The 27,544-nt window shown below is 44.3% G+C and overlaps 1 protein-coding gene and 1 long non-coding RNA gene across 7 annotated transcripts in view; one reads left to right on the forward strand and one right to left on the reverse strand.

Annotated features, from left to right (window-relative positions):
• Positions 1-27,544, forward strand: part of LARGE1 (LARGE xylosyl- and glucuronyltransferase 1) — a 629,905-nt gene that overhangs the window by 422,349 nt on the left and 180,012 nt on the right. The window lies entirely within an intron of this gene.
• Positions 20,195-27,484, reverse strand: LOC140709096 (uncharacterized). The gene is made up of 3 exons (XR_012089467.1): positions 25,708-27,484; positions 23,256-23,373; positions 20,195-22,945 (listed from the first exon to the last, which is right to left on the reverse strand). It is a non-coding gene; the product is annotated as an uncharacterized lncRNA (long non-coding RNA).

Genomic DNA, 27,544 nt, shown 5'->3' on the forward strand with positions numbered 1-27,544 from the left:
GCATGTTTTTCCAACCTCAGCCCGCTGTCACTGCCTTGGGAGTGTGTCACCTGTCCAGATAGGTTCCTTCTATTTTTTTTTTTTTTTTTTTTTAAGATGGCGTTTCACTCTGCCATCCAGGCTGGAGTGCAGTGGCGCAATCTCGGCTCACTGCAGCTTCCACCTCCTGGGTTCAAGCGATTCTCCTGCCTCAGCCTCCTGAGTAGCTGGAACTACAGGCGCCTGCCAGCATGCCCGGCTAATTTTTTGTGTTTTTAATACAGAGACGAGGTTTCACCATGTTGACCAGGCTAGTCTCGAACTCCTGACCTCAGATGATCTGCCCGCCTCCGCCTCCCAGAGTGCTGGGATTACAGGCGTGAGCCATCACGCCCGGCCGGTTCCTCCTACTTTGTACCTCCACAAGCACCGTGTGTTTCCCCTTCCTAACACATGGTTGTCATTTTACACTGAAGTGCATTTGCATGACTCTGTAGCTAACATCCACGTCTCCCACTAGACCTATAAGCCGTTGAAAATCACTTGCTTTGGGCTCGAAGGAGAGCATCACCCACATCATGCCTGGGTGAGTGGAGAGTCATATAGTCCAGCCGCCTGCCGCCCCATCCGGGTGCCAGGCCTGGCGTTCAATTCAAATACGTGTTGATGGACAGTCAGGTGGTAAGCAGGTTGAGATTAAGAACGACTTGGAGCATTTGCTAACAGTTCCAGGAGAGAAACCCAGAGCGCGTTGAGATCAGAATCGAGGGCTGCCCGTGGGCAGTTCCAGGGAAACCAGCCCATCTCCCACTCTATATATTCAATCCTCCTTCATCTCCATCCTCCTCTCCCCTTTGGCCACCTCCAGCTACCGATTATCGCAGGTGTAAGCGTCCAGATTCATCCCCCCTAGGGCTTGGCTCCTTTCATAGCAGACACAGAGGCGACCTCGCATCCTCTCCCCAGGTCAGCGTCTTCTGTTTCCTGCTCCTGTTTTTGTGAAGAGCACCCCCTCTCCCCAGCCCCTCTGCCGCTCACTGCCTTTGAAGTCTACGTAATAAACTTTTACACATGGTGACAAGAAAAGCCTCGTTAGCTTCGTCCCTTACTTGGAGAGTGGCTCTAATCCACTCTCCTTCTGAGTATGACTCTCTAATGTACCACTTCAATTCTTTCCCTCTCAAATACAGCCCTGGAGCCTCTTTGAAGTGTCATCACCCACCCTCCGCCTTTGGTTCCTCCTCGGGGTGTTCTAGTTGTGGAGGGTCCTAGGCCGTCCAGGAAGCCTTCCATGGGCGCCCCCACCTCCATCCAGTCTCTAAACCCTTTTCACTGGTCTGATAATGATAGTCGTCCCTCTCCCCTGAGCTGGCACCTTTGCTGGGAGTGAATGATCCTCTTCCATTTCTTCTGGGGCTAACAGTCCTTCCTGTGGTTTAGCTGTGAATTTCCATTAAACCACTTGTTTGGATGGGCTTCTGTGAAAGCCGGTGTTGAAGTAATGATGATAATGATCCATTCCATTTATTGATAATGCCACTCATGAGACTAATGGCTTCCTGTGTACTGCCTTATTTAATCTCCCAACAATCATGTAAGCAAAGGTGCTTTCATCATCCCCATTTTATGGATGAGGACGCAAAGACTTAGAGAGGTTAAGTGGTTTGCCTGAAGTCAAAGAGTCACCAAGGAGAGATTCTGCAGTTCGAGTCAGGCAGAGGGATGCTCCCCTGTCCCCTTACCCACGTTGTAAACCAGGAAGCTGTGAGACCTCTTTTTCTTTAACAAACTCACTAGAATTTTTATAGCCAAATAGTCTCCCCCGGGATATTCCACACTTTAATGATGTTTTTCTTTTGCTTTAATTGTCAACATCATGGTCCTCAAAGAGTGTTTGTACCTATAATTGGACAGGTACGATTAGGAGTTTTCGAAGATTGAGATAAAGTAAGTGCCTTGTTAATTCCTTTGCTGCCTGAAGATGTTCCAAAGCTTAAATTGAATGGTCTTTTGAGAAAATCGTCTCCCACTTAGCACCTAACTGGTAGCGTGCTAATCACGGGAGATTCAAAGGTGAATTAGACCCACTTCCTACTTGAGAAGCTTTTATGTGTAAAAGAAAAAAGAAACATAGAAGCAGATTTACATATTATCTTATAGATATACTATATATATATATATTTCAATGTATACATGGTATCTTTATGATATAAAATTAGATATCTTAGGCCAGGTTGATGGCTCATGCCTGTAATCCCAGCACTTTGGGAGGCTGGGGCAGGCGGATCACCTGAGGTCGGGAGTTCGAGACCAGCCTGACCAACATGGTGAAACCCCTTCTGTACTAAAAATACAAAAATTAGCCAGACGTGGTGGCATGCACCTGTAATCCCAGCTGCTCAGGAGACTGAGGCAGGAAAATCGCTTGAACCCAGGAGGCAGATGTTGCAGTGAGCTAAGATCGCACCATTGCACTCCAGCCTGGGTGACAGAGCAAGACTTCATCTCAAAAAAAAAAAAAGGTTGCATATTTTATCTTTACATACCTAATACCTATTACAACACATAATTGCGTAAGATGCTGTAGGAACTGACAGAGGAGCTTAGGACTCCTCATGCCTGTAAGTCAGGAAAATCTCTACCATATTGAGTTAAATAATAAAGGAATGGATTGCTTCATATAACTGAAAAAACAGATAGGAAAGGTGTCATCGGCCTCTGGCTCACTTCTCCAAGGTTCTCTCATCCGTGTCCTCAGGCTGGCTCCCCTTTTGGTAGTGGATGATTTCCATCTGCCCCTGGGGCTGCAGGCTTCCACTCTTATTTCTCAGGGAGGAAGAGTCCTGTGCTGCACCGTGATTGTGCCATCTCAGGTCACATGCCCATTCCTTAAACAATCGTTATAGCTAAATAAGTGGATAATTGCCGACTGCCTTAGTTAGACAGGGCCCGTATTTTGAACAGGGATGAGGTTAGTTCCATCTACACCTAACAGTTGTCACAAAATGAGAGAAGAGAGTAGGAAATAGGAGGAAACTGTAAGCACTAGCCGGCTACAGGCACCTTCCTGGGGCATGCTAATCCTGTTCAAGGCAGAAAGCCCTGGGCTTGGGTTCCACTCTGACCCTAGAGTCCACCCTGCTACTAAGCACAGCCTCATGGTTTGAAAGGTAGCAGGTAAACTGCAGTATCAAAGAGACTGCTCCAGATGTCTGTCATCCCAAAAATCATATACACAATTGCCTTTAAAGCCACAAGAGTCTCTGTTTTATACTGTTATTTATTTATTTATTTATTTATTTATTTATTTATTGAGATGGAGTCTTGCTCTGTCGCCCAGGCTGGAGTGCAGTGGCGCGATCTCAGCTCACTGCAACCTCCGCCTCCTGGGTTCACACTGTTCTCCTGCCTCAGCTTCCCGAGTAGCTGGGACTACAGGTCCCCCGCCACCGCGCCCGGCTAACTTTTTTGTATTTTTGATAGAGACGGGGTTTCACTGTGTTAGCCAGGATGGTCTCGATCTCCTGACCTCGTGATCCGCCCGCCTCGGCCTCCCAAAGTGCTGGGATTACAGGCGTGAGCCACTGTGAGTAGGGCATATTCTTGATAAAAAATAAAACAGGCCAGTAGGGTATGTCCTACTATCCTCTATTAGTACTCATCTTATTTACATGATTTGGAAGTGTATGGGATTGTTGGCTTGTTCTGAAAATTAAATCAACTCTGAAAGGGAAAGTATGCCAACGCTTACGTGTTTAGAAGAGTATGTTTTAGAATCTGAGGGCAGTTCCAAAACCCTTGGCTGCTGTAGTGGTAATTTTAACAATAGCACCGTCGTTAATATATGTATCCAGCCTCCTTGATGACTGTTCTGGAGAAGAAAATGTTCTATTCACAGCTTGCTTTTTCCTACCAAGTCATTCTAAAAAGTTCTAGAGATTATTTCAAGAGAACAGCCCTGCCTGAAGGCCTGTTACTGTTATTTGAGGCTGAAGGAAATCTTGCAATTTGCAAAATAAATTAAATCTGAACCCTCCCCTCCACCACGGGGCCAGGGATGAGGCACAATTCCATTTCCGCCCCCCAGTTTTCTTATCTGAAAAATAAACACCCCCGCCGGACACAGTGGCTCACACCTGTAATCCCAGCACTTTGGGAGGCCGAGGTGGATGGATCACTTGAGGCCAGGAATTCAAGACCAGCCTAACCAACATGCCAAAACCCCGTCTCTACTAAAAATACAAAAAAGTTTAGCTGGGCATGGTGTTACACGTCTGTAATCACAGCGACTCGGGAGGCTGAGGCACGAGACTCGCTTGAACACAGGAGGCAGAGGTTGCAGTGAGCCAAGATCATACCACTGCATTCCAGCCTGAGCGACAAAGCAAGACTGTCCCAAAAATAAATAAATGAATAAATAAATAGACAAGTAAATAAATGAAAAGTAAGCACCCTGTACTCCTTGCTTTGTACAGTACAGATGAACTGAGGTCAAGTACGCAAAAGCTCTTCTAAACCACTAAGATGCCAGTAATATAGAATTGTTATCATTAGCATTAGTTACTTATATGAACTACAGTTATTTAGCAGAGTGTTAGTAAGTAGTTATAAGTAATTAATAATGTATTGATGCCTTATTCTAGAAGAAGAGTTACTGTCCTTTACTGAACACATACTGGACACTTTGTATATTTTGTCACATCGAATTGACAAGAATATAGCCCTAAGCTTCTGGCAGTGATCTTACGTGAATCATCTCTGCTGAAGCACAAGACTCTTTTTAGACACTGTGCAGAATAATTATGATAGCTGGTATTTACATAGCCCTTACTCTGGGCCAGTCACCATAAGGCAGGCATTGTTATTTTTGTCCCTAGTTGATAGTGAAGAAACTGAGACATGGAGTGGTCATTTCATTTGCCTAAGAAAATAACAGGCTGGGCGTGTTGGCTCACACCTGTAATCCCAGCACTTTGGGAGGCCAAGGTAGGTGGATCACTTGAGGTCAGGAGTTTGAGACCAGCCTTGCCAACTTAGGGAAACCCTATCTGTACTAAAAATACAAAAATGAGCTGGGCATGATGGTGTGCACTTGTAGTCCCAGCTGTTTGGGAGGCTGAGGCAGGAGGATCACTTGAACCAAGGAGTCAGAGGTTGTAGTAAACCAAGATTGCACCACTATACTCCACACCCTGGGTGACAGAGTGAGACTCTGCCTCAAAAAAAATAAAAAAGAAAGAAAAGAAAAGAAAATAGCAGAACTAGTTTTCCAACTTCTCAGTCTTTCTCCTGAGTCTGGAATTTGAGTCCCTGCATATACTGCCTTTCCAAGTATAAGATTTCTTCAGAAAGAGCCTATTTTTATGAACAAGATCCCAAACAAAAATAAACAGAAAGCAAAAATAAAATGAAAAAGATAAACCGAACAATGTTGAATTTATTATTTACTTTCTGATAGGCAAGAGAACAGATGCCAGTGTAAAAATTTACTGAGTGCATCGCAAAGAGAAAGTTAGGAGTTTTTAAGTACAAAAGTGGGATGAAAGAGGTGGAATGAGAGATTGAGTCTGAAAACTGTTCTCTGGGCGGGACAGAATAGTTCATAGGTTTGTACAAAGTTGTGGAAAACAATAGCATAGTTCATTGGCCAGAAAAGAAGAATGTTTCTTTAGTCCTATCGTAGTCCGTTCAGGCGACTAACAACATAGTGTAAACTGAATGGCTCATAAATAGAAACGTATTTCTCACAGTCCTGGAGGCTGGGAAGTTCAAGTTACTGGCAGACCCGGGTTGGTGTCTGGTAATTGCCATTTTCCTGGTTCATGGATTACCCTTCTCGCTGTGTCTTTACTTGGTGGAAGGGGCAAGGTAGTTCTCTGAGGACTCTTTTATAAGGGCATTAATCTCACTAATGAGGACTCTGCCCTCCTGACATTATCACTCACTGCGATGGTTAAAATTGAGTGTCAACTTGATTGGATTGAAGGACGGAAAGTATTGTTCCTGGGTGTGTTGATGAGGGTGTTGCCAACGAGATTAACATTTGAGTCAGTGGACTGGGAAAGACAGACCCACCCTCAATCTGGGTGGTGACAGTCTAATCAGCTGCCAGCACGGCCAGAATAAAAGCAGGCAGAAGAACGTGGAAAGACTAGACTAGTTTAGCCTTCTGGCCTCCATCTTTCTGCCGTGCTGGATGCTTCCTGCCCTCCAAAGGTGGACTCCAAGTTCTTCAGCTTTGGGACTCGGACTGGCTTCCTTGCACCTTAGCTTGTTGACGGCCTATTATGGGAACTCAACTTGTGATTGTGTGTGAGTCAACACTCCTTAATAAACTCCCCTTTATAGAAACATCTATCCTATTAGTTCCGTCCCTGTAGAGAACCGTGACTAATACACTCACAGAGGTCCCACCTGCTAGTACCACCACACTGAGGACTAGGTTTCAACAGAGGAGTTTGGAGGAACACAGACACTCAGACCACAGCAGATCCAGTTAGAGTCTGCCATGATCATGATCCCTTCATGGTTTCAGCTGTTTCAAAGCAGTCGCATTGAAATACAAACTTTAGTGTTTTTGTTTTGTTTTGTTTTGAGACAGAGTCTCACTCTGTCACCCAGGCTGGAGTACAGTGGTGCGATCTCAGCTCACTGCAACCTCTCCCTCCCAGGTTCAAGCAATTCTTCTGCCTCAGCCTCCCGAGTAGCTGGGATTACAGGTGCATGCCACCACGCCCAGCTAGTTTTTGTGTTTTTAATAGAGACAGGGTTTCACCATGTTGGCCAGGCTAGTCTCGAACTCCTGACCTAGTGATCAGCCCACCTGGGCCTCCCAAAGTGCTGGGATTACAGGCGTGAGTCACCACATCCAGCCAAACTTTAGTTTTGCTGTGTCCTGGGCAAGTGCTGCAGGGGATGGAAAACTTGTTTTTACACTATATAGCATGCACTGCATAAGGCGACCAAGGCAGTCAAGGGCTTGGGAGAGCGTAAATAAGCAAGATAATTCAGATAGCAGTCAGTGCTATGAAAGATGTAAGACTGCAACATGATGGAGACTCAAAGGGAAATTCAAAGGATGAGAAGCTTCCACCAAGAGAAGATGCTGAGGAAGTGTACTAAGCAGAGGAAAGAAGGATGCAAAGAAGAGAGCCTGTGATGTTTGATGGAGAGAAAGGAGGCCTCTGTGTGTGTGTGGGTGGGTGGGAAAGAGAGTGTTAGACAGTGGAATCATGTTCACGTGGGCCTTGCTGATGAATTGTGAGGAGAGAATAGAGGGAACGAGGAAATCAGCAGCAGTTCCAGACTGGGATAGCATTACTGAGCGGAGTGTGGCTCTCCCCTTGAGCCCTAGCATGCAGTTATCTGCATAGAGGCAGCGCCGAGAGAGAACAGAGACTTGAGGACAGTTGCCTGCCCTCTCCCAGATTTGCCCTGTGATCCCAGAGAGGCCGATGATCTTCACTGTGATTTTGCAGAACCTGCAGGCGGTTTGGAAACAGCACCGGCAGAGGAGAAAACAAGACTCAGATTTCTCACTTTAGCTGCGACAGAGATACCAAGTAACCTAGTGGCTTTGAGCAAGTCCTTTAATCTCACGAAACCTCATGTTTGTCATCTGCAAAATGAATGTAATCGTAGTTAAGCTGCCTACCTGCTAGGGTAGTCGTGAATATCAGTTGGGAAAATTGGTGGGAAAAGAATTTGGAACCATTTAAAATATACGAATTGGTAAGGAATACATCCATGCTATGGATCTAACCAATTAAAATCGAATATGGTGGCGTGATATCTAATCTTTTAATGGAATCATCATCGTTTTCTTCTACTACTTTGAGCACTAACTGTTCGACACTGTACTGAGCACTTCCACATACATTAAACTTTGTTGTATTTTAGCAGCAGCTCAGTCACTTCATTCATTTACGTAAGCGATCAAGTAGCATTAAACCAAGGGAAACTTCCTCAGTTAATCTTGACAGCAGCACGAACAGGCCATCTCCATTTTATGGGTGGGAAAACTGAGGCACATCAGTTCAATTCATTGCCCAGGCAGGACCCAATAACCTGTAAGTGGAAAAATTCCAGATCCACCCCCAGGATTTTTTGGCTTCAGACCGTTTTTTTTTTTTTTTTTTTTTTTTTTTGAGACAGAGTCTCGCTCTGTCGCCCAGGCTGGGGTGCAGTGGCGCAATCTCGGCTCACTGCAAGCTCCGCCTCCCGGGTTCACGCAAGCTCCGCCTCCCGGGTTCACGCAAGCTCCGCCTCCCGGGTTCACGCCATTCTCCTGCCTCAGCCTCCCGAGTAGCTGGGACTACAGGCGCCCGCCACTGCGCCCGGCTAATTTTTTCTATTTTTAGTAGAGACGGGGTTTCACCATGGTCTCGATCTCCTGACCTTGTGATCCGCCCGCCTCAGCCTCCCAAAGTGCTGGGATTACAGGCGTGAGCCATCATCGTGCCCGGCTGGCTTCAGAGCTCATTAAAGACCATATGCAAAGCTTTGTCTCAGCCAAGCTTTATACAGCTGTTGAGCATCAGTGCCGTCTGTAAATTAGCTAGTGTTCAAACTTGGCATCTGTGCTGAAGAGCTTAAAAAGTTAATTTCTCGTGTTTGTCCTTGGACCTGTGTTAGCCAGAGTGGGCATCGCCTTGCACAAAGTAGCACCTTTTAAATGAGAGCCTTCACTCGAGATTGAGCAACTGCTGCGTACTTTGAAATAGAAAGTGTCTTATGACTGCCACCCAGTCGGAAGACGGAGAGCCCCTGTCAGCACCTGGGTTTGGAGGGCCTCTTAATTATTTCAGGAGTCTGGGCACACTGATATTTATTAGCTTTGTACTATGCAGATGTGGGCCACAGAGGCTGAGTACTTCGACTCATTGTTGAAAATCAAGGATCTTGAGTGCAGCTGTGTGGCTATGAATCCCAGCCCCAGGACATCCCAACTGGGTCACCTTGGAAAAGTGGTTCAGTCCCTCTGTCTGCAGTTTCCTCATCTGCAAAATGGGTATGATCGTACTGCCTACTTCATAGGGTTGTTGCTGGTGTAGGGGTGGGTGCTGATTTGGAACTATCCACATAAATAAAGCGTATTGCCCAATACTTGGACCAGCACTCAGACTCCGCTGTCATCACCATTAGGCTGAACCATTTTGTCACCTCCACAAATGTCAGATGTGAACATATTCAAAAACAACATGCTCAGGCCAGGCGCGGTGGCTCACACCTGTAATCCCGGCACTTTGGGAGGCCGAGGCGGGAGGATCACCTGAGGTCAGAAGTTCGAGACCAGCCTGGCCAACATGGTGAAACCCCATCTCTACTAAAAATACAAAAATTAGCCGGGCGTAGTGGTGCGCGCCTGTAATCCCAGCTTCTCGGGAGGCTGAGGCAGGAGAATTGCTTGAACCCAGGATGCAGGGGTTGCAGTGAGCCAAGATTGCACCACTGCACTCCAGCCTGGGCGACAGAGCAAGACTCTGTCTCAAAAAAAAAAAAAAGCCCACCATGCTTGTAGGGATATCCATTTAGACAAAGATAGTTTTAGCAGGAAGGAATTTGAAAGAGGACCCTCGAGTTATATGCCAGAGCACTGCTACTCTTCTCACTTACACAGGCATTAAGCACAGTTTTGACTTTAATGGGATACCCTGATAATTTCTTTTTTGTCCTGCAAATGGATTGTTAGAGAGGAAGCATCACCGTAGAGTATGTTGCCTTTCAAAACAGGGTACATACACATTTGCCCACCGCCACCGCCTGCATTTCCCTCCTCCCCCGCTGTGGAGATTCGGTTTTTGTCAGATGCTGTTCAAAGCGCCCAGGACAAGGACAGGACGTCCTTCCATATGAAAGTAATTTAAAACTTTTCTTTTTTCAGTTAGCACACAAACAACCATATTATGAGGTAAAATTTAAAATGTGCACAATTGATTAAAAATGGAGACTTCAAAGAAATCACTGGCTCATTGGCAGGCTAATTTGAGCTGTATATTCATTCTCAAGGGCTCTTGGGAATTGTGTAAATGAAAGAATTTGCAAAGCTCTGGGAGCTTACAGCCTGTGCCTTCAGACAGACCAGCGCTGAGTCCCCACTCTGCTTCCTGTTTGCTGTGCAACTGGAGTTTGTTACTTAGAGGCTTAGATTCCTCTGCTGAAAATCAAGATACCACTTTCCATTTCAAAGGGTTTTGGGGGACAAAGGAGATTCACAGATGTAAAGGGAGAGTGCGGTGCCCAGGAGGTGGTTTGCAGCCATTGTCATCCCCCCACTCCTTTGCCTTCGCTTGAAAGATGCAAACGCGTCATTGGCAATGTTCCACACAGAACAGACATTGGAGAATCAGGATGGGCCTGCTTCCTGCCTGGACTTTGGACTCTGCGGCCCCAGCTCCTTGCTCTTTGTGCCTCTCAGCTATAGGGGCTTCATCTGGGAGCTTGGAGTGTCGCCATGCCTCCCTTGCATCTCCCGGGATGATGCATTGGCTCATCTGTCACCTGCCAGTGGCCGACAAGGCCCCATCAGTCTTGCTGTTACCTATTTATCTACCTGCTTTTTCTTCTTTCTGTCATCACTCATTTAGTAATTCAACACTATTCTGGCACCCACTCTGTTTAGAGCACTGCCAGTGACACTTCTGTATCTTTCTATTTTGAAATATTCCATGAAACTCTTCTTACCATTTATGGAGCCATACAGTCACATCAAGGGGTCGGCCTTTCATCGCAGCAAAAATTTTGCGTTTCAGCTGCCTCAGGAATGGTTTTCTTTTGGCCCTGACCTTGGCTTTATTTCATAGTAATTTAGCCACATCTTGAATTCCTCGTCTTTTCTGTTTGAGTTTGACAGTTTTATTTTGTTTCAGCTATGCAGCACTAGCCTTCAAGACTGATAAATTCATACTATTCCAAAGCTTTTAGCACCTACCCAATGCTGGGCACAAAAATGGGGTTATAAGACTGACTTATGATTGAGTTCCAATTTCAGATTAAGTGTCTTATTGTCTAGGCAGAGCCCCTCGTGATTTCTCTTTCATAGGCAAAGAGCTGAGGCTCAGGAGAAATCCAGCCAACCAACATTTTAATTAAAAGGAAGTTTTGAGAAGATTCTTGCATCTTCAGAATTTTCTCTCACCTTGAAGTGAGCGTCGAGCATTGTCTTTTAAATTATTGAATGTGGGCTGGATGGGATAGCTCAGTTGGGAAAATGCATTCATCTTTTTTAACTACTTTTATCAGAGGTTCTATCTGACTCTCCATGCATGTGGGTATAATGACCCCAACCTCTTTCTAGCTGTATGCAGTTATATGTAAAACCGCTTCCTGCTCTTTCCTACTTAAAAATTCTTGCACTGCATTTTTACATTATTACAGGTAGTAGGTGGCCAGCTATCGGGAAACAGCATTTTAGTGCCCTCGAGCTTTTAGAATGTCCCTAAATTTGGAGTTAGGCATAGAACAACAATACTATTAACAATTCCATATACTGTGTACCAACACTGTCATCTTAAGAGATGTATATCCACTCAACTGCCCTCAAAGCAGCTTTGTGTTGTCCTAATTGTACAAGAGAAGATCTTGAGACCAAAGATGTGTCTGGCTGAGATGGTCTCACAGCAATTGAAGGGGGATGTTTGGGTATCAGGCTCAGTTGTCTGGCTGGGTTGCTGAAATTCTTGCCACTTTCTCCCAGAGAACATGGAGGGAACAATAAAGAGAAAAAGTGCAATAAGAGACAAGTGTGCCCAGCAAACTGGTGACAATGGTAGGAAGAGGTGAACAACAGAGAAAACTCAAGAAGTGGAGCAGCTCTGCAGCTCAGGGTCACGGGCAAAGAGCTACCGAAGTGTCAGTCCTCTGGGTTTTGAAGACAAAGCATCTCCACCGTATTTGAATATAGAGAGTGTCAGAGATGATGTAAAGAGTCAGTAACTGCCTCTAACTCGGGGCAATGCCTTCAAATGTGAACCTTCTCTTTAGTGAGCAGGGAAGCTGTATGGGATTCCCAGGTCCTGTGGCATCCACTATCAGATTGATCTTATTCTAGTTGGAGACTAAAATCAGAAGTGCTGCAGCAGTGTACTGGATAACGAATGGAGTGATGTAGTTAGAAAACAGTTGGCATACAAATAATTCTATTTAGTGTAGTAATAGTTACCGAAACAACACATATTTACTGAGCCGTTTTCATGTTCTTGGCACTGTGCTAAACACTTTCCATGCACTATTTCATTTAAATTGCACTATTTCATTTAAATAACACCTCAGTCCTTTGTGAGAGATGAATGAGGTGGAAAGAAAATAAGGACAAAAATGACAGGGATTCCTCTTCATTCTCTGGTAGGGAAGCGGGGCAGGGTTCATGGTTGATGTTCCATGGAGCTTCTGGCGTGAATAAATGAAGATGGATACAACGCAGTCCCAGCCCTTTAGTAATGTGAACTTGGTAGGAATAACTTACCCAAATATATAAATATGATGTAATATTACATGATGCTAGATTAATCAAGTTCTTTACAATTTACAATGATCCAGTTGAGGGAGCAAGTAATTATGCCTGAGCAGAGCACCACCCCTGCCCCCCATCAGCTCCAGAAGGAAAGTGCTGCTGGAGTCAGGAGTTGGAAAAGGAGGAAGTGGCCAGGGATACAAGGCAGGGAAACTGTGTTCTAGCAAAATAATAAGATGTGCATGTGAAGTCACTGCCTTCCCCAGGATAGGGACCCTCTTTGGAAACAGCAACACCACCCAACCCAGCCCCATCAACGCTTGTTAGTGTCCCCTTAGCACTTACATTCATCTGAGCGCCTGCAGTGTGGTGTTTGCTTCTTGTTTCTCTCTGCCATTAGGATGTTAGCTCCCTCAAGCCAGAACTTTGTTTTGTTCATTGTTTCTATTAGTTCATTTTCATGCTGCTGATAATGACACACCAGAGACTGGGTAGTTTATAAAGAAAAAGAAGGTTTAATGGACTCACAGTTTAATGGACTCACAGTTCCACATGGCTGGGGAGGCCTCACAGTCGTGGCAGAAGGGGAAAGGCACATCTTACATGGTGGCAGACAAGAGAATGAGAGCCAACCGAAAGGGGAAACCTGTTCTAAAACCATCAGATCTCGTGAGATGTATTCACTACCACAGGAACAGTATGGGGGAAACCACCTCCATGATTCAGTTTTCTCCCACTGGGTCCTTCCCACAACACATAAGAATTATGGGAGCTACAATTCAAGATGAGATTTGGATGGGGACACAGCCAGACCCTATCATTGTCCTCATCCCAGCGCTCAGAACGCTGGCCTGCACATAGTAAAGTGTTCAATAAAAATTTCTTGAATGAATGAATGACAGTTTGAAAAGACATGGGAAGGTAACATCTAAACATAAAGTTGCCTTCTTCCCTCTCCCTCCACCACCACGCGTTTTGTGATCTTCGTAGCACCTATCACCATTTGGCATTGCGTACCTTCAATATTTATTTTTCTGCTGCCCGTTTTCTCCTGCTACAGTATAAGTTCCATGAGGATAGGCACCTGACTTTGCATTCTGTTTTCTTCACCTCTGTTGCCTCAGCACCTATCATCATATGTAGACATAGAAGCACTTGATAAATATTTGTGGAATAAATGAATGACCAAATGAGACGACTGCTGGCGGATTGAGCAGATAGGGGGAGGTGGTGAACTACAGGTAGGTTGTGAAGGGGTTCACGACTTCTTTGGAGTTGGCAGCCGAGATCGGGGTGGCAGAAATGCCAGTTCATGTTACTCAGAAGAGAATCAAGGCCGTGTCCCCTTGTTCTAATGCTGCACACCAGTTACTGTTCGTGGCACCCAGGAATGACTTGGGCCAATCACTGAGTTTGTGGTGATCGCGCAAGGACATTTGGGACTATCTTGAGAAAACCGATGATCCTATGCCAAGCCAAGGACTTCGATAGGCACTCCAGGGAAAGGATTGCTTTGTGAAGTTTTTGAAGTTGGGTGTTGTGATTACATTTGCACTTCGTAAGGAGCATTTGGTGTGGTCCCAGGGAGATTTAGAGAGGTAGGTTATGTCTGGAATGATGACTCCTTGCATCTTGGAATATTACAAAGCATTTCCCCAGATCATGATTAGTGCGTGATTTATTTTGGGGAAACTCTTCCTTAAGTGCTAGGTTATTATAATTAACATTGTCAGGGCACATGGTAGTAGGTGAGCCACTTGGCTTATGGCAATGGATTCTGTATGACTTTTTAATGTCTTTATTTTTATCTTTACTAATTAGTAAGATACAATACTTCTGAATGGTGCTGAACTGTTAGTAACCATAGCTACTAAAGCTGTCCTATGAAACCATCCAAATACCCCAGAAAGTACTTAAGACAGCCTCAAAATGAGAACAGCCTCACTCTGTTAGCCTTGAAAAATTATTGAAAACATGCCAACATTTTACAAACCTCCATGGAATTGACTCTCTTGCCTTCTCGTTCACTTTCTCTTATTTCTCCTCCCATGTCTTATTTTCCATCCCTAAGCTCTGTCCAACATAACTTTCTGGACTGATGGAAATGTTTTACATCTGCGCTGTTTGATATGGTAACCACTACCATGTGGTCACTGAGCACAGGAGATGTGCCTGGCATGAGTGAAGAACTGAGTTTCAATTTAATCTGAGTTTGATTAATTATGTAAATTTAAATTGCCACATGTGGCTAGGGGCTGCTGTGTTCAACAAGCACAATTCTAGACATTTGGAAGTCAACTCTGTTTGAAATTTCACCAAGTCCTTTGGGCACCAAAGCCTCTTTCTGGGAAACAAATGGCAAAATTCCTCCCCAGTACTTTCACTCTGAGGCTAACGTGAGTAGCACAATTGAATTAAATAAGATTCTGGTTGATAAGCTGCTTCACACAGTGCCTGGCTTATAGTTAATGCTTAATAAATGATAACAATTATTTAATCTTCATGGCAAGCCTAAAGGGAGATATCATGATCTCTGTTTTGCAGATAGGGAAACAGAAACTCAGTTTCACATCAAGTGCTCAGGAGGTCTTGCCGTCATGAGCAGCAGAGCAGAGCTTCCTTGTCGGTGTGTGCTTTCCAGTACACCAGGCCAAGAAGCAATCTTATTTTCTAGATTTCAGTGAGTTTTATCCTCTTACTCAGCTAAAGGAGGTCATCTCACCAACAGCACAAGCTCTGCATCCTTTGTGGCAGGTTCTTCGTCTTTCTTGATCAGTAAGTCTACTGACCCTGAGAGATGGATAGGCACTTTCTCTGATTACCCAGCTTGGCAGCTGGAGGAAATGCCTTTACAACTAAAGTACTCTCCAAAGGGTCCTGCCTTGAGAAACTCATGAGCCGGAAAAGCAAGCAGAGGAGTAGATACTGGGGGGAAGGACCTTAGGCTGCTGTCAAGAAACCCATTAGACGGATGCAAATCAGAATGAGAGGAATTGGTGATTTTCATCACCAACATGGAGTGGAGATCAGGGAATTCAGCAGACCTGTGGTGAGGACAGGAGGCAGCTTTCCAGCTCCTGATGCTAGTGAATTGCATCTTTCTCACCAGTTTGAATGAGACTCTTTATCCCGATTGCCTGAATCAGTGTCTTGTTGATGTTACAGGCACAGTAATTATCCATCAGATGGATGAACAGGTGAATGAATGAATAATTTGAGAAGCATAAGTTTACTGTTGCCCTGAAGCACACTCCTTCTTAAGGGGGTGGAGGGGGTGGGGTGGAGTGGGGAAGCTTGCTCCTGCAAGCTTGCAGCAATCCAAAAGGGCTAGAGAATAGACTTAGGCTATAGTCAGTCATCCAGAGCGAATGTAAAAAGGAATATTCGCGTCTGCAATTTGGATCTAGCCTTTTGATAAAAGTCACAGAATTACAATAAGAGCACAGTTATATAACCCAGTAAACAGATTTGACAGAGACCTAGATATGTTCTTCTAAATGTGTTGCAGAAGTTTCAGCCTCAGATATCTGAGGATTCTGCAACCTTCAAGCCAAGTTTGGGGGGCGAGAGCCGGAGACACTCATCCAGGTCCTCCCTCTCCATCAGAGGGACAAGGAGAAAGCGACAGGAGTCAGTGAAGACGGCTAGATCAACAGCAGATTGTGTAATTCCCATTGGATTGGTGAAGTTTGATGGTTGCCAAAGGGGTATTTAAATAAGAATTGGATGAATTCTGTGAAAATTAACTCTGCTGCCTTTTGGTGCTCTTTTTCTCCCTCTCTCTGAAGTTGCAGTTAATTTCCCCAATGGATTTCCTCAGTCTTTTCCTGGCTGTCTCTCTCTCTCTCTCTCTCTCTCTCTCTCTCTCTCTCTCTCTCTCTCTCTCTTCTATTTAGTCCTGCTGACTCTGCCATGCCATTTTAGGTGCTCTCCATGCTTGATTTTGATGCTCTGTTTGAGATTCCTGGGCTGATTAGCCAATTGATAAAAGTAATGAGATAATCTAAGCAAAAGCACTTTGTAAACTGTCAAGTCCTGCACCAGTGGAAGGAGGGATAGGTGATCAGATCCTGCTTTCCGTGGCTTTGGGCTAGAGCCCCAGGAACTTCATGCTGTCTTCTCTCTAGACGCTGTATCATCTCACTGAACAAAGACATGGAAGCGCCTTCAGACACCACCCACACCCCGCCCTCTCATTTCTATCAGTGCGAAACTGAGGCTCAGAGTGGGCAAGCCACATGACCTGGATCACCCAGAGAGTTAGCAACAGAGCTGACACTGAGAGCCAAGTCTCAGAATATCTTTCCTCTTCTTCCCTTTGCTGGCAGAAGTGCCAGGGAGCACATCTGCGAGGCCATTGTCCTGAGCAATGGTCCTTGTCTCTACGAGCGATTTACTGTTGTGAAAGAGAAGCACCTGCTCTTCTTGAGATAATCAGGGCTTATGTATCCCTGGGCCCCAGAGGTATAGCGGCAAACAAAGCAGACAAAAATTTCTGCCCACATGGAGCTTCTGTTCTCCCCTGGGGAAATACATAAATGTATATATGGTATGTCAGATGGTGATACGAGCCATGGTGGAAAATAAAGCTGAGTAAGTGCGGTTGAGAGTGTGAGGGGAGAGGCGATGCTGTGTTAAATAGGGGGTGTGGATCAGAGTGGCCTCATGGATAATGTGGCATTGGAACTGAGGGTTGAATTTGGGAGATGATCTAACTTAGAACCTAATTTGGTAGAAGTCAGGACAAGAGTTTAAAAACAACTGAACATCTAAATGACAGAAAGTCCTGGAATATTCACTAAAATGTTAACCATCCCAATCTCTAGTTAATGGGATTACAGTTATTTCTAGTTTTGTATATTTTTATTTCCCAAATTTCCTGCAAGGAACATGTATTCCTTTTTTTATTTAAAAAAAAAAAAAAAATGACTCCCCAGCACTTTGGGAGGCTGAGGCGGGCGGATCACCTGAGGTCGGGAGTTCAAGTCCAGCCTGACCAACATGGTGAAACCCTGTCTCTACTAAAAATACAAAAATTAGCCGGGTGTGGTGGCACATGCCTGTAATCCCATCTACTCAGAAGGCTGGGGCAGGAGAATTGCTTGAACCTGGGAGACAGAGGTTGCAGTGAGCCGAGATTGTGCCACTGCCCTTCAGCGTGGGCAACAGAGTGAGACTCTCTCAAAACAAACAAACAGACAAACAAAAGACTCAGATTGGGCGCGGTGGCTCACGCTTGTAATCCTAACACTTTGGGAGGCCAAGGCAGTCAGATTGCCTGAGCTAAGGAGTTCAAGACTAGCCTAGCTAACATGGCAAAACCCAGTCTCTACTAAAAATACAAAAAATTAACCGGGCATGGTGGTGGGAAACTGTAATCCCAGCTACTCAGGAGGCTGAGGCAGGAGAATCTCTTGAACCCTGAAGTTGAAGGTTGCAGTGAGCCAAGATCATGCCACTGCACTCCAGCCTGGGCGACAGAGCGATACTCTGTCAAAAACAAACGAACGAACAAACAAGCAAAAAACTCATTAATTACTTTGGGTGAGTGGATATCACTCTAGGACAATAAGTGACAATAGTGACAATTGTGGCAATAGTGTCACAAAAGTGACAATAAGGAAGAATGGGTAAGAGAGGTCAGAGGATGTAAAGAGGAAGAGAGACTGAACAGAAATAACCAGATGGGGCGGGGGGCATGGCTTTAGTCCTGATGCTGTACTTATTGACAGACGGGCGCAAAAGAATTTGGAGGAAAGAAAGTAAAAGCAACCATTAATTGACTCATTAACTTAAAGTCAGCAAGGCAGTAGAACCCACCGCTCTCCTGTCATGGAAGCCCCTCTGTCATGGAGGCCAGAACTCCAGTTTTGAAGCTCTGATCTCCGGAAACAGTCACAGCCCCTCAGAGCCTTCCTGCAAACCCTCCTTTAACATAGCTCTTGCCTGTAAGATGCAGAAACTCTAAGAAGACAGGAAAAGAGGAAATTGATCATCCTTTAACATTTGTTTTCCAGAAACGTTATTCTCTTTCCAAGTATGAGTCACAATAAGATTTATTGAATAAGTCCTGTTGCTGCATTTAAATCATGATGACTTTGGTTTTAGAATAAGAAAGATTCTTATATAATCGTTACGCTGAAACTCCTCTAGGTTAGAGACCTGGCTCATTTTTCTTTGAATCACCGATAGCACCTAGCCCCATAAATATTTATTGATTTTATCAGGAAAGATTGTGTGATGAAGTGAGAGGAACATTAGAACTGTAGCTGACTAATTTTTTAAACCCAGGAACATCAAACTCTTCCCCAAGGTGTCTGTTATCCCAGGCTCTTTGTGTATTTGGCGAGGTGCAGCTTTAGAAGGTGTCACGTGTACAACCCAGGTAGATAAATGTATTTGTAGCACTGAGGCCCAGGTCACAGCTTTTCACTGTTTACACCCCACACGCTCAAGAAAATTCTAAAAGCGAGTGGCCCACTGTCCTGCCTCTGTCGGTTTAACAGAGTGAAGATAATTTAATCGTCCTTTAACGAGGCAGGATCTTCAGTGCCTTGTGGTTATAATTAAGAGCATCAGCGATCATTACCAGCATTCATTATCTCAGCCCAACCCCTCCTCTTTCGTTCCCCTTGGCTACTTCCTTGCCTACACTCACCTGTCTCTTTCCTTAAATGCCTAGAGCTGCTGTTTGACCGTCTTTAACCTGCCTCTTCACTGCCCTTACTCTTTTACCTCCGTCCTTTCTGTCCCCATTTTACCTCCGTCCTTTCTGTCCCCATCTGTTCACCATCACCCTCTCCGTCCTCTGGACATGAGAACTCAATAGCCAGTTCTGCATGACACTACCTCTGCCCCCAGTATCAGTGTGTTTCCAAGCTTTGCTGGACTGGCGGTTGCGAGGGGAAGCATTTCCATTAATAAAATGAAATCTTGGATCTCCAGAGTGGCTCTGGAAGTAAAAATACCTTCCTCTCTAAGAGAGAGAGCTGAATGAAAGCTCATATTGGGGTCGTCTGAATTTGACCTTCCCAGGTGAGACGTCTCTGCCCAGCCTCCGGATGATGCCATGTAACCCTTAGTGCTCTCACTCAAGTGTCAACCAAATGGAAGGCGGACCAGCCAAGACTTTTGAAAAGATTGAAATCTTACAGGTAGAAAGGTCATGGAAGAAAATGATAATAGTAAACAGATCACAGGACGCATAACAACAACCTAATGTAGATACACGGCAATGGTTTCTAGAGCTGCATTGGTTGGTTTGCTTCCAAGTCCTATCCATCCCGCATGAAATCTCTGCTTTCCTGACTTCCCAGCATCAGGTGGAGAAGGTGCCGTTTGTACCCCCACCATCCTGGAGCTGCCTCAAGTGCTCAAACTCTTGGCATTGCCAGGATCTATGGAGCCAACTTTCGGTTTTGCTTCCCAACACCCCAATAGGGACAAGAGTCTTTTTTTATAATAGGGTGCCTACAGTCAGTAATAATGTCATTGTACATTTTAAAATAACTGAAAGAGTATAACTGGATTGTTTGGGTTTTTTTATTATTCTACTTTAAGTTCTGGGGTACATGTGCAGAATGTGCAGGTTTGTTACATCGGTATACGCATGCCATGGTGGTTTGCTGTGCCCATCAACCCATCATCTATGTTAGGCATTTCTCCTAATACTATCCCCCTAGCCCCCAGCCCCCCAACAGGCCCCAGTGTGTGATGCTCTTTTAACACGCAGTGAGACCCTCCTTTAACAAGCAGGAAGTGGTTTTCCAAATCCAGAAACTGTGAGTCCCTTGAGGATCCCTATTATATTTTGCTCATCCCTGAGACCCCAGTTGCTGGGACAGGGCTCAGCATAGAACACCATAGGTTAATGCCCGATAAATGTGTGAGAAATACAAAAACAGAAGAAAGGAAAAAGGAAAGAGGAGGAGAAAAGCATGAATAACAACACCTTGTATTTGCTAATATTATAGCCATCACCAACCCGTTGCAAGAGGGATAAAGTGCCCAAGAGGTTTTTCTAGGTTATGGCCTTTCTTGCAAGTCAGCTTCCAAGACTCCTTCCTGCTTTTGACCTCAAACCAAGTAATTCCACCTAATTCCTGATTCAAATCGGTCATAAAATGTAGCAATCATTTTGATAACATTTAACAGTTCAGGAAGCGCTTTCAGTTAGATTTAAGAGCTAGTTTGTGGAGTACGGTAGATATGATCATGATGGTAATGATATCTGATAGGCAGTAAGAAAGCTGAAAATCAAAGAAGTTGACCTAACTGCCTGGTAGGTAGAAAAGAAGAAACTCTAATGCAGGTTTCCTCACTGCAGATTCTTGACTCTGTCTGTGACCTGTATGTCACTCAAAATTTTACTGTCCTAAATGAGGCAGCCATTGCCTGACTTTTGCTAAGAGAACTGGTACCAATCTCTTTATGACCAATTTTTACATCGTCTGTCAGCCTCTGTTTCGATAGGGCAGTGGCTCTAATGGGCAATGTTTACCCAGGGAATATCCACCTTGAATGTTGGCAGTTGCTCTAATGGGTGAGGTTTACCTAGGGAATATCTACCTTGAATGAAATCTCTGCTCATCCAACAGATAAATTAGTGATATACTTGCCGTGCATGGTGGTGTTTCTCTCATCTGCCCTAGTATGACTTTACTAGGTACTGTTTGACAAGTAAGAAGCCAAATGAAAAATTCGTAGGGTGCGTAAGAAGAGGTAACAAAACACCATTAAATTTTTGTTTGAAACAAACTACTCTAGAAAACATCTACACCATAGATTAAAAATCATGGATCGGTATTTCAATGTGTAAAATGTTCCTACAAATCATTTGAAAAATAAAGAGAGGAGTGGCCCACAGACATGAAGTTTCCTCACTGAAGAAGTAAACCCAAATAAGTCATTTAACACATGAAAAAAACTCTACTTCACAAAGTAAACAAAAACTTGAAAACCAAGGCAGTAATTAAACAGTGGCAGTGCTTAAAAAAAAAAAAAGAAATATGTGTGTGTACGTGTGTTTGTGTGTGTGTGTATTTGTGTATCTATAGTACCAATGATAATAAAGGTATTAAAATATAACTACCTCTCCTTGCTGGAAAAAGTATAAATCACTAAAGCTTTTTTTTTTTTTTTTTTGCAGGACAATTTGAAAGTATGTATCTAAGTTTTAAAATATGTATGTATTTGATACAGCCATTTCATTTCCAGGAAATTTTAAGAGATAAAAATAGGGAGCTTTTAGTATTATTGATAATGAGGAAATTTTGAAAACATACGCAACTTCCAAAAAGAGATACATTTAAATTTAAGTTGTTAAATTTTGATGTATCTATACAATTGAATAACATGGAAATCATACATAAAATGTGGAGTGTCGACATTGGGAAATGTTAATAACGTATTTATAGAACAGCTGTTAAAAGTAAGTAGGTTATATAGTAATTCTACCATTATCCTGTTTTTGTCAAAATATATATCAGTATATCTAAACACGTAATGAAAGTCTAAGATTGCATTATAAAATTATCTCTAAGTGGTAAGATTGCAAGTAACTTTTGTTCTTTTTGTGGTTTTTCAAGTGTGCACATTTCATGAAAGGATTTTTTTGGTTTTGTCATCAGAAATAAAGATAAAATGCATCCAACGTTATTGGAAACATGAAATTTGGTTTACTGAGATTTCATGTAATCATGCGGCCCTTGGAGAATGTATACATTACTTAAAGCAGGGCCTGGTTCTCCTCTACTGGAAGAAAGCTGCTTTCTGGAAAATACTCCCTGGGAGGACAGGAACCTCTGCGGGGCTCACCTCCCCTCCCTGGGCAGAGAACCAGAGAAATGAGCAGGAGATTTATACCCGCTTGACTTCTCGTTCTTATCCTTTTTGATTAAAAAATACATCAAGACGTGAGACGGATGGGAAAACCCATAAAAATTGTTTTACTGCATCATAAAAGGCTTACATTTCTGACTTTAGAATCATGAAGGGATTAATTGATGCTGTCACTCTCTGCATTTCTAGTAGAACACACTCTAGCTGGGATGGCGCGGCCCTGCTCCAAGGTCTGTGTGAAGCCGTCCAGGGTACCTGTTCCTTGTGCCTCGGTTGTCATTCACTCTCCTGTGTTCAGTTTAGGCACCATTGGTTTCTGTAGTTCCTGGGTGGCGGGGTCAGCATCTTGATGTAATCACTGAACTTTGTATATTGCTTGACCAACAAGAGGCGTTCTTGCCAGGTGCGATGGCTCACGCCTATAATCCCAGCACTTTGGGAGGTGGAGGCAGGCAGATCACCTGAGGTCAGGAGTTGGAGACCAGCCTGGCCAACATGGTGAAACCCCATCTCTACCAAAAATACAAAAATTAGCTGGGTGTGGTAGTGCACACCTGTAATCCCAGCTACTTGAGAGGCTGAGGCACAAGAATTGCTTGAACCCGGGACGCAGAGGTTGTAGTGAGCCGAGACCACACCACTGCACTGCAGCGCTGCAACAGAGCGAGACTCCGTCTCAAAAAAATAATAAAATAAAATAAGAAAGACATTATTTTTTGTTAATATCCCTTGCTCCTCATTTTGATTTACATGAATATTAAACTATTCTAGTAATTATGGGGAACAAACAGATCAGGAGGTAATCTCAGAGCAATTTGATTTGTCGGTGAGTAGCAATTATTTACCACTCATTTTCCAAATAGCAGCTTGGCTTATTCAGTCATTCATCCTTTCATTTAAGAAACATAGACCATCCTGGCTAACACGGTGAAAACCGTTTCTACTAAAAAAATACAAAAAACTAGCCGGGTGTGGTGGCGGGTACCTGTAGTCCCAGCTACTCGGGAGGCTGAGGCAGGAGAATGGAGTGAACCCGGGAGGTGGAGCTCCCAGTGAGCTGAGATCCGGCCACTGCACTCCAGCCTGGGCAACAGAGCGAGACTCTGTCTCAAAAAAAAAAAAAAAAAAGAAACATTGATTTAGTTTCTGTTCTATGCCAGGCACTGTTCTAGTCCTGTTGACTACAGAAGTAACTGACAAAGTCCCTGTTTTTACGGAGTTTATCTTCCCGTGGAATGGAGACAGATCCTTCCTTACTTTCTCCCTTCCCTTTCCCTCTTCCTTCCGTTTGTTCATCCAACAGTCCATCCAGTCATCCATTCATTTTATCCCCCATCACTTGCCGAATGCTTATCAGGTGCCAGGTGCTGTGCTAGGCATTGGAGGATACCAATAAACAAGACCGTGTTCCCGTTCTGAAAGAGCATAGGGTCTCATCGGGGGAAGGGGACAATGTTAGGGCTGTCTAGTAAATGCAACATCAGGTATAACCCCAGGGCAGCACCAAGGGTTGCATGGGAGCCTCTTTAACTGGCACCTGCTGGCAGGAGGAAAGTTGGCCTCAGGAATTCAGGCTTAAACAAAAAAGGATGCCACGTGCTACCAGGAACACTGATATGAATGGTGAGGTTCCTTGGGGGAAAAGCTGTTGTACAATAAAAATCCTTGGCATCAACTACATGTTGAGCCACCTGCTCCATTCCGGAGGCTAAATGGAAGGTCTAAGTCCCCCAGTACCCAACATCCATGTTCTAGGAAATCTGTCCACTGGAGAAGATAGTTAGCGATGCTCTCTCACATCTTTAAGTGCTACATCAGGGACTTGGACCATCCCTGTTATGGGAACACAGTGGAACTAAGAGAAGAAAGAAAGAAACGCCTATCGAGCACCTACTAGATTCCTCCTAGGCATTGTGCCAGATGCTTTCATGTGCTATCTCATTTAATTCACACAGAAATTCTGTGACAGTTCATTATGTTTTTACAGATGAAGAAATTGTGGTTCAGAGAGGTTAATTCACTTGGCCAAGGTCACAGGTAGCAAACCGCAAAACTGAGTTCCCAAACAAATCTGTTTGACCTCTTCATCGTTCTGCAATTAGGAAAGCAGCATGGAGGAAGTTTCGCCCTTTGGCTCTTTATTTGAAGTTCTTTCATGGCCATTATTTCATCCTACTTCGCAATGCAGTGTTGTTTCCCAGACTATTTTGCAGAACACAAGATGTTAATCAGTGTTCTAAGCAGAAGAGCCTCCATGGCTAAATACACTGGGGAGATTCTGGGTGAAACTGGTTTAAGCCTGGAGCTCCTTTAGCCTTCAGTGTACTTCCATGTGTTTTGAAGCTCAAAGAAGAAACTATGGCAGGCACACAATGGCTCAGGGCACTGGTGTCCAGTGGAAGCCCATTTGGAAAGTACTGCTTATTTCCCAAGCATTTCATGAGCTTCTCCTCTGAGAATGGTCCCTGTGGTCCATGTTATTGCTCCCTCTGGACTGTGGGCAGAGATGGGGCCCTATCCTCCTCCCTCTTCCAGTGCCCATTGAACTTGACATAATTAAAGCTTAATCAACCTAAGGATGGGTGAGTGAAGTAGGGCTCACCTTTAACCCTGAAGAGGTAGAGGAAAGAGCCATTGAGTTAGAGAAGGGCTTCCAGGAAAGGAAGGAGTTAGACCTGTGACTCAGATGCAAATAGAGATGCTGCCTGTTTGAGAAATGTAGAAAGAGGTTTAGGTTTCGGCAGAGGGTATTTTAGATCAGCGACAGTCAAGGATCCTTTATCCAAGCGCTTGGACCATTTTTACTGCAATGAAGTGGAATTTGCAGGACATCAACAGACTGATGGTGACCAAAGGCCTTAATTCTCCATTTGTTACCGATGAATTGCAATGCTTAGTACTTTCCTAGGTCATGGTCAATGGTTCTAACCCATTGCTTGAAGGTGGATTACTCAGCTGAGCCCTAAGACCTGGAAGAGCTCACTGGCATTTTGTGGGGAACGTGGGGGTGGGTGTGTGCATGGCTGGGGGGAGTTGTGTCTAACCACAGGCAAGCTTTGGGGGTATTCTGAATGCTTTTACTACTTTTCTTGGACATGAAATTAAGGTCCCATGAGGACAGGCAGTTTTCATTTACCTTATTTGGAATACAGATTGACAAATCTTTCCCTGATCTTTTGTTGAACCCAAAAGAACAAGCAAGCATAGTTGCTAAACAAAGAGGGACTTTGACAAAGAATCTTTAGAAGACATAATTATCAAGTAGAAACTTTTAACAAAGAGCTCTTTAGAGATTGCAAAATTCCCCATTCCTTGGAACTGACAGCAAACCCTTTCTTGGAAGGGACCCATCGGCCTTGCCTTGCTTTTGCTGCAGCCCCGTAATTATAGTCCATTGATCTCCTGATTCATCTAAGAAGGAAGAAATCTATACATACGAAGTGCCAGGGTCTCTCACGCTCCAGGTGGGGCTTTTTCTGAGAACATTCCTCCCAGAATTTCTTGTCACCAGCGGCACTTTGAAAACTTAACGGTGAGTCGCCACGCAGCTCTGAGCTGTTTCTTTTTTATCTCTTTGGAAACTTTTCCCAGGAAAGTTATGTCTGTGACCTAAGAAAAGAGCACTGTGACAGGCTCAGAAGGCTCCCCACTGTCCTTCGATTCCAGCGAGTGTCACTGAGCCGAAGAATCGCAGGGCAGCACCTCATGACTCACATCCGAGTCATGTCACCCAAGCTGCCTGTTGCGTGCATGAAGAGGGTCCTGCGTGCACGTTCTGCTAATGTTAGTTATCCACACTCGGACATCATCGCCATTTGAGTTTCTCTGCTTCTGCCCTCCTCGTTTACAATCTGTTCATGAGTATATACCTTTGGAGAGCACCTTTTGGATGTAATTAATACCCTAGTATTCTTTGGGCTGAGGGGCTGGGGGGCAGGATAGGGAAGAGAACCAAAAAGGAAATGCTACTTCATTTAAACGACATATGAACCCAAAGTGTCTGAGAGCAGTCTCAATCAATTTAGAAAGTTTGTTTTGCCAAGGTTAAGGATGTGCCTGTGACACAGCCTCAGGATGTCCTAACAAAGTGTGCCCCACAGTGGTCAGGGGACAGCTTGCTTGTAAACACTTTACAGAGACGTGACACATCAGTCAGTATGTATAAGATGTGCCTTGGTTTGGTCCAGAAAGGAGGGACAAGTGGAAGTAGTGGGGGGAGCTTCCAGGTCATAGGTAGATAAGAGACAAAGGGTTGCATTCTTTTGAGTCTTTGATCATCCCTTCACTGAATCCACCATTTAGAGTGAGAAGAGGGGTGGATAATTAGTCACTTATGCCTTAGTCTGGCTCAGTGAATCTGCATTTTTACATAAATGGGGCAGAGGAAGCAATCAGGTATGTGTTTGTCTCAGGTGAGCAGAGGGAGGAGGACTCTCTGTCCCACACCTGTGAAGGTCAGCTAATCATCTATCCATTTGCATTGCCAGGTGAAGTTCAACAGAATTGTTGTAGAATAAAGATACTGAGTTTCACAGGGAATTTCCTTGTGGGCAAATTGTGAGGGAGATATGTAGCTTTTTAAAAAATCTTTGTAGCTATCTTATTTAGGAGTAAAATGGGAAGCAGGTTTTCCTGAGGCAGTTCCCAGCTTGACTTTTTTCTTTGGCTTACTGATTTTGGGGTCCCACGATTTATTTTCCTTTCACAGACAATATTCTCTAATAACACCTATCCAAATCAGGGGCTCTGGATGGTGTTTGGGCCGCAGACATGGTTGAAAAGAATGGCTGATTGTACAGTGTGCTAATTATATCTCAGTAAAGCTGTGAAAAAAATGACTTAGGCCAGGCACGGTGACTCACGCCTGTAATCCCAACACTTTGGGAGGCTGAGGTGGGCAGATAACCTGAGGTCGGGAGTTCGAGACCACCCTGAGAAACATGGAGAAACCCCATCTCTACTAAAAATACAAAACAGTTAGCCAGGCATGGTGGTGCATGCCTGTAATCCCAGCTACTTGAGAGGCTAAGGCAAGAGAATCCCTTGAACCCAGGAGGCAGAGGTTGCAGTGAGCCTGAATCACGCCGTTGCACTCCATCCAGGGCAACAAGAGCGAAACTCCATCTCAATAAATAAATAAATAAATAAATAAATAAATAAAAATAATGACTTACTAATGCTGATTATCATGTAAGTACTAGGAACTGGACTACATATTTTCTCTACCTTGATCTCCCTCAGTTTGTCTTCATAACCATCTCTATCACATAAATC

This window comes from Chlorocebus sabaeus, chromosome 19 (genome assembly GCF_047675955.1).
Source record: "Chlorocebus sabaeus isolate Y175 chromosome 19, mChlSab1.0.hap1, whole genome shotgun sequence".
Classification (NCBI taxonomy): Eukaryota; Metazoa; Chordata; class Mammalia; order Primates; family Cercopithecidae; genus Chlorocebus; species Chlorocebus sabaeus.